Raw genomic sequence first — 7,426 nt, 5'->3', positions numbered from 1 at the left:
ATGAATATACTTGGCACTCATAGGAAGTGGGAATTGACATTACGATTAGGGACAACGATTAGGGACAAATAAAGTAGGGAGCCACCAACAAGTTTTTAAGGAGCTTGCAAACCGTTCACGGATCATAAAAGGCAACCACGATAAGGGACAACGATAGGCAACAACGATTGACCCGTGAAGGTTACACCCCATTCATAATCCATGAGATTACTAACTCCATATGGTTCGGAACCATGAAAGGAGGATCGAGGATGATGGTACGAAGTGAGTCATGGAGTCACATTCGCCCGTATTGGCCTCTACTCGATTCTTATAGTGAAAAGTGATTCCTGCGATCTCAAAGGCATACAAACAAAATATTAAATTCGCTCCAAAATATTATTATGCTAAATTGGTTTAATATTAATGCAACATATAGTTCTAAAATATTGTGATTACTTGATTAAACAACAAGATTAAAAAGGATCCTAAACCGGTTGTCCAAATCATCTTATTATGCGTTATTTTCAATTACATATTCCGTTTAATATGCAATATGGTGATAAATAAATATAATAGAACAAACATTAATATTGGAAACAATTTAATCACAATTCCAACAACATAAAATCGTTAGAAAAATAATAGAAATTAAAGGAACATGATTCTTATTTTGATTTTGTTTGTTTCCAACTACAAAATAATAAACAAGTTAGTAACTTCAAGGAAATAATAAAACAATAATTAAATTAAATTAAATAAAGTAAAGTTGATTTGGGGCCAAACCCTCAAGCAGTTCTACCTTTCACGCCTTAGCTTAAGGACAGAATCACGAGTAAAGTATGACTCCTTTGAGCACTTGAAGAAGGAATTTTGAAATGAAAAAGGGTAGGCTAGTGTTTAGGCTAAAGCATAGAAGAGAGAAAAATAACCAGAGAATTAATTGATGCCTCGTACATCAGAAATGAGGGGGTATTTATAGGGAAAATGTGCTGAGGAAGCACACGGAACCCTAAAATGATAAAAACCCTAAAAAATTATCCCGTGACACGGCAAACTGTACCGTGACACGGGAAGTCCCACTGTCAGACGACAAATTTTCCCGTGACACAGTACATTTTTAGTGTGACCTGGGAAATTTTCAGAAAACGAGAAAGAAAACGCGTTAAGGGTTTACGCGGAAAAGACACAGAGTATCCCGTGTCACGGCAGACTTCCCGTGTCACGGGAAATCCCACCGTCAGACGAGAAGGATTCCCGTGACACGGTGGTTGTCTACCGTGGCGCGGGAATTTCCAGCCCACTTTTCCGTCTAAATACATTTTTAACCCTAATTTCATTCGGCATTTTAAGTGCCGATTGATAATTTCGGGCCTTTTCTGACTTATTACTATTTGGGCTAAAATAAGAAAATAATTAAATAAAAATAAATAAAAGGTTTGGGCCAAAAATAAATAATAAGTTTGGGCTGAAATTAAAACTATGCTTTTTCCAAACATCAAGACTAATCCATGGACTGTTCAAAAATATGATTTTAATCAAACAAGATTTTTTAATCACTCTCGGGATTAAATACTGAACCCGACCAATAGTGGCGGTGAAAGGTTGTTCATCATCGGGTTTTGTTTTGGGGAGAGATTTTTAGGTGTCTACACCCTTTGGGGTTATTTTCTCACAACTTTCAATCAACATTTTATTTTAGATAGATTAGATTAGTTTAGCATATATTTTCTCTCTCTTAGGGTCGGATTAGTATTTTCTCTCTCTAGTTTTAGGAGTAGTTGTAGAGAGAGAAAGCTTGGATTTCCATGGAGTTTTTGAGAGGTTGACGAAGCAACTTTGTGGAACTTCTTCTCATCTATTCAATGAGCATTTTCTAACTTTCTCTCATCTTTATTTCTTTGCTTAATTCTTAGTTTTATGCTTTTTGTTTGTTGATTTGAGTAGATTAATTAGTTTGTTTGTTTAATCTTGTTTTTATTCTTATTTTGCCTTGTTTTCCATGTCTTTCTTCATTACGTTATCTTAGGTCTTGTTCTAGGGAATTGGATGAAGGTTATATTAATGAATTGAATGATTGATTGTGATTAGTATGGAATTCTTTCTTAATTATTGTGTATGGGTGATGCTTTTATGGATTAGAATCTTTCTAGCTAATCAATTATATGCTCTTAATTGTGATTTCAATCAATTGTGCGAGAGTGAGTTGGTTGAGAGCCCTAAATTCTTCCATACCTTTGCTAGGCTAGTTGCACGAGAGTGAATTAGATTAGAAGGATAATTAACATGCTTAATTGTGCGAGAGTGTGTTTAATGTGTTGATGTTCCTAATCGAGGTCATTTTAATCTATTTGTATGATGTTGTTTAATACAATGATGTGATTGGATTCCACTTTCCCTAGTTTTAGTTGTTTGTTCTTAGTCGTGTTTAGTTTAACCTCTCTCTATCTCACGACCTTTCTTAGTAGTCTACTTGGTACAAATTAATACACTTAGTCCTTTTGGGTTTGACCCTTTACTTGCCACTAACTAGTTTGGTGTAAGTTTAAGTATTATAAATTTCTTATTTGGTTAGGGTTAGTAGTCCCAACGACATACTTTTAACCTCGATCACACCTCTAGTGAGTTTTTGCTACATCCATGTGAGGTTCATTGTTTTTCAAGCCTTCAACCTATTTTGTTTCAGCGGCGTGGATCCTTGACTATTGCGGACCTAATCAATAAAGCTTGATTTATGATTTTTCAACCCGAGACCAAGCTATCTAGGGAGGACAAAGGCATCTTTTCGAGGTGGTATTTTTCATTTTTAGGATAGTTTGTTTCATCTTTGTTTTTGGGTTTACATTTGCCTTCTTGCAACCATTTGAGCCTATTACCTTCTTTTCAAGCCACGTCTTTAGATATTTGGCCTTTTGTTTCATTTTCTTTCTTTTCTTATTTTTTGTGAAGCAATTGACCATTCTTGATGGAGTTTGTGGTAAAAAGTTGGGATATGTGGTTCCCTTGATGCAAGCTTGTCTTATATATATATTTTTTTTGTGAATAATAGCAAATAAGTATGTGTAAAAATCCGTCCTTAATTATAAAAGGCATGGACAAATAAGTGCAAAAATTGAAAAAGCCGTCCGAAGTTGAAAAGAGGCAAGGAAAAAGCATAGCAAACAAAACAAAACAAAACAAAAAATTTAAAAACGTGAAAAAATTCAAAATATTTTGTTGTATTCTTTTCTCCTTCTAAGCATTGAGGACAATGCTTCATTTAAGCTTGGGGGAGAAGCGTTTACGCTTTTTTTACATATTCTTGTGAGCATAGCTTTGAATAAACTTGGGGGTGTTGTTATTTTTGTTTGGTGATTTCTTGATCGTGATGCTGAGGATTAATCACCCTTTTGCTTCACTATTTAGGAAAACCGCCAAATTTTAAATTTTATCCTACCTTCACCCTCTATGCCTTACGTTAAAACCTTTAGGAAAGCCCTTTTGAAGTAGAAGTTAAGTCACTATTCGGGGGTAGCCTAAATAAATCTCTTTTTCCGGTTCTTTCGAGGAATCATTGGGATGCTCACTAAGGGGAGATTTGTGACTAGTGGAGAGAACGTGGTAAGATCATTTGGGATGAACGTGGATTGTGATGTCTAGTTCCTATGCTTAGCATACCTTATGTTTCAATCAACCTTGGATATCTTAAAAAGTGCATACCTTGATTGCTTGAGAAAGATTTTCATTCATTTGCAATGTAGTCTCTTTGTAAGTCCATTTCGCAAAGTTTTTGTTTTCCCTTTTCCCTTTTTCTTTTCTTTTAATGGTTTTGCCTCTTGGATGTTGGGGGAGAGTTATGGGTAAACTCTTAGGATACCCTTATGGCAGCATTACTCGTCCTCTAGGGAAATCTAGGGGTTTAAAATGGCTTGTTGTAGCTAAAAACAACTGTGATTCCTACGACAGTGAGTCTTAGTGTATATTCTCATCTTGAATCTTTCTTTTTTTATTTGAATAAGTCTTTCATCCTTATTCTTTCTTGCTTTGTTTTGCTCAAGGACAAGCAAAAGTTTAGCTTAGGGGAATTTGATGAGTGTCATTTATGGCACTCATTTAGCTTCTTCTAGATTGAATTTCATGATATTTTATAGCTCTTTTCTTTAGTTTTCCTTAGTTTTGTTCTTTATTTCTTTAGTATGTGCTTTCCGTAGTTAGTTTTCTTTCTTTGTGCTTTTCTATGTTTATTTGGTCTTTTTCCCTTTTATTAGCTTGTTTTCGTGTATTTTCATGTTACGATCGTGTTCCGAGGATTCCTGAGCTTCCTCTCATATTTCCCATCACTTTGGATTCCTCTTACTTGTCATTTCGATCTCAAGTTTGAAGGAATGCAAAGAGCAAGTTCATGAGATCGGTGCATGCATGCGGTGCGGGCATCATCTTTGGCATGAACCCACCAAAATGGCCATTTCAAGACTGCCTACCTTAGTGATCATCATCATCACCAAGACGGGCGCACGAGGATGATCTAAGACGAAGAAGAGGGGGGCTCCCCTGCTGCTCACTTTGAGTGTTGTTTTGTTCTTAATTTCAATGGCTAGTGAGTAGATTGCTTGCTAGGGTAATGGTGAAGCATGTATGAGTAATGGATAAATGCTAATTGGGGAAAATTGATGGAGTTGACTATGTGATTAAATTGGTTATGATCATGTGCATGTGTGTGATTAGTTAAAGAGTAGCTAACTTTGATTGTTATACTAGATTGCATTGTAAGTTCACATTGATACGGACCATTGATTTGTGGCTTGCATTTAACGATTGAGGTGTCTTGGGATGTTCCTAGCTAGAGTTTATCGTAGTTGACGCTAATTAGACCTCTAGGAAAATAGCTTGATATGATGTTGCATGATTGGTCTTCCCTCACCTTGCTTGACTTAGTCACTTCGAACTCCCAATCAGTTGAATCCGTTACGATTGCATGTGGATCCTAGCCCTAGAGTTTTACATACTTGATTTTAATTCATTGTTTAGTCATCCTTGTCCTAGTTTACATACCTACACCCTATCATTTTGGAGTAGCTTGACTTAGGCAATAGATAATCTCCCACCGTTCCTTAGTGGTTCGACCATCAACTTACCGTTATACTTGTCCAAGGGTTTCTTGAGAGATTACAAATTATGTTTGGCCTTGGGTAGGGGTTAGTTTCAACGACCTAGTCTCAACCCTCGTCAGAGAGAGATTGTAACGAATACATACAGAAATGTATGAAGTGTCAAGTCTATGCAAATTTGCAGCACGTTCCACCTTCGCTTCTCTATACATATACTTCTCTATGGTCTTTCTCTACTTGGGGTATTGACATCATTGGAAAGATAACGCCACCAGGATAAGGGGGGCATGAATTCATCCTTGTAGCAATTGACTATTTCACCAAATGGGTCGAAGCTGCCTCATATGCTAAGCTCACAGCAAAACATGTAGCTCAATTCATTGAGAAAAATATCATATGCCGCTATGGGATACCTCATGAGATGATCAGTGATAATGGGACGCATTTCCAAGCTGATTGCGCATAACTATTAAAGAAATATCATATCAAGCATCACATATCATCACTCTACAGACCACAAACAAATGGTGCGGTCGAATTGGCCAACAAAAATGTAAAAACAATCATCGAAAAGATGACGAAAAATTATAAGGATTGGCCAAGTAAGCTACATTTCATCCTTTTGGGTTATAGAACCTCTATTTGCACATCAAAGGGGGCTACCCCTTTTTCTTTGGTCTTTGGAGTTAAAGTTGTACAACCAATAGAGCTCGAAATCGCGTTGGAAAGCCAACTAGATGAAGTCGACTGGATTAGAGAAAAATATGATGAACTAGTCTAGCTTGATGAAAAACGCTTGGCAGCTTTGCATCATGTCCAAACCTACCAACAGCGTATGGCACAACATTTCAGTAAAAAAGTCAAGACTAGGAACATTAAGGAAGGTGACTTGGTGCTTCAGGCACTTCGCAAAAATGTGTTAGATCAAAGAGGAAAATTTAGATCAAACTTGTCAGGTCCATACATTGTTAAATCCATTTTGTCTTGTGGAGCTGCACAATTGGTAGACATGGACTGTAATAGTTTCCACAATTTAACCAACTTAGATCAACTCAAGAAATTTTATGTCTAGTTGCATGGGTTCATGACCCGATAGAGCTACGTTTGGCCTGATTCCTTTTTAAGGATACGTAGGAAACCCCTCAAGGGGGCCCGACCACTTTAGAAAATAAAATCCTTCTTCCGTCTATCAAGTACAATACACAAGACATCAAAAAGGAGCTAAAATGGAGAAAATCCTACATCAGCATACGCCGCGCGACGTCAACAACACCGCAAGATGGCAGAATACCCCGTGGTACGACAATAATAATAATAAAAAAAATGTCATGCCAGCCACAACCGTGCAGCAGGAATATTTACCGTGTCACGGTAATTTTCACCGTGGCACAATGGATTTTCAGCAGAAAAAAAAGTTCCACGCCAGCCACCATCGTGCAGCGGGAATATTTACCGTCTCACGATGATTTTAACCGTGGCGTGGTGGATTTCTAGAAAAAAAAAACTAGTTAAACCCGCGTCATGGTATTTTACAGGGTGGCGCGGTGGATTTTCTCGTGGGGCGCCAAAACCGGGCTTTGCGAATTCTGTTATTTTATTTTCACTTCTTCGACGATTGTTATTATTCTTCCATTGCGTCCGACTTCTTGACTCGGATACAAAAAATAATAAAAATTCATTGTAAATTTTATTTAAGACGAAAATGAATATGCTATTATTATTGAAATAAATGTGACTAATGTTGAGGGTAAAAATACCCCGTACATGTGGACCAGCCCTGCAGCGACACGTGGCCCAGTTAGAGGGTGACACGTGTCACTCTGGGAAGATGCCATGCGTCTAGCTTAAAAGTGCTCAAGGGCTCAGGCCAATCCTGTAGCGACACGTGGCCCAATGAGAGGGTGACACGTGTTAAGGGCATATATGACCCCTGAAATAAGCACACAAAAGAGGCCTAATTACATCAGGGCCCAAATCCCGAGAGATATCATTGAAAGCCGCAAATTAGCGCCCCCAAAGCGACACGTGGTGTTCTCCAATTGCGCAACCAATCACGTCACGCAATTTTAGGGTACAAACCCTAAAAAAGGGCACAAGCTCCACCCCTATAAATACCCCAATTATTTATGATGGGAGGGGTGGATTAAGACATTACAAGAAAAAAGAGCATTAATAGCTCCAACTTCTCTCTATTTTCTCTCTCTAGCCTTTTCCTTCCGGTCACTGTCTTGATCGTCAGAGGTGAATATTCCGACAAACGAAATATTTGTTGTTTTGTAAGTGTATCAGACTCGTTGCCAGAAGAGTGTTACCAGTATACAAGGCAATCCAAAAAAACACCCGAAACATTTGGCCCAGTT

The sequence above is a fragment of the Chenopodium quinoa genome, unplaced genomic scaffold (assembly GCF_001683475.1).
Source record: "Chenopodium quinoa cultivar QQ74 unplaced genomic scaffold, ASM168347v1, whole genome shotgun sequence".
In the NCBI taxonomy this organism is placed as follows: Eukaryota; Viridiplantae; Streptophyta; class Magnoliopsida; order Caryophyllales; family Amaranthaceae; genus Chenopodium; species Chenopodium quinoa.
Note: the sequence above shows the minus strand (reverse complement) of the source record.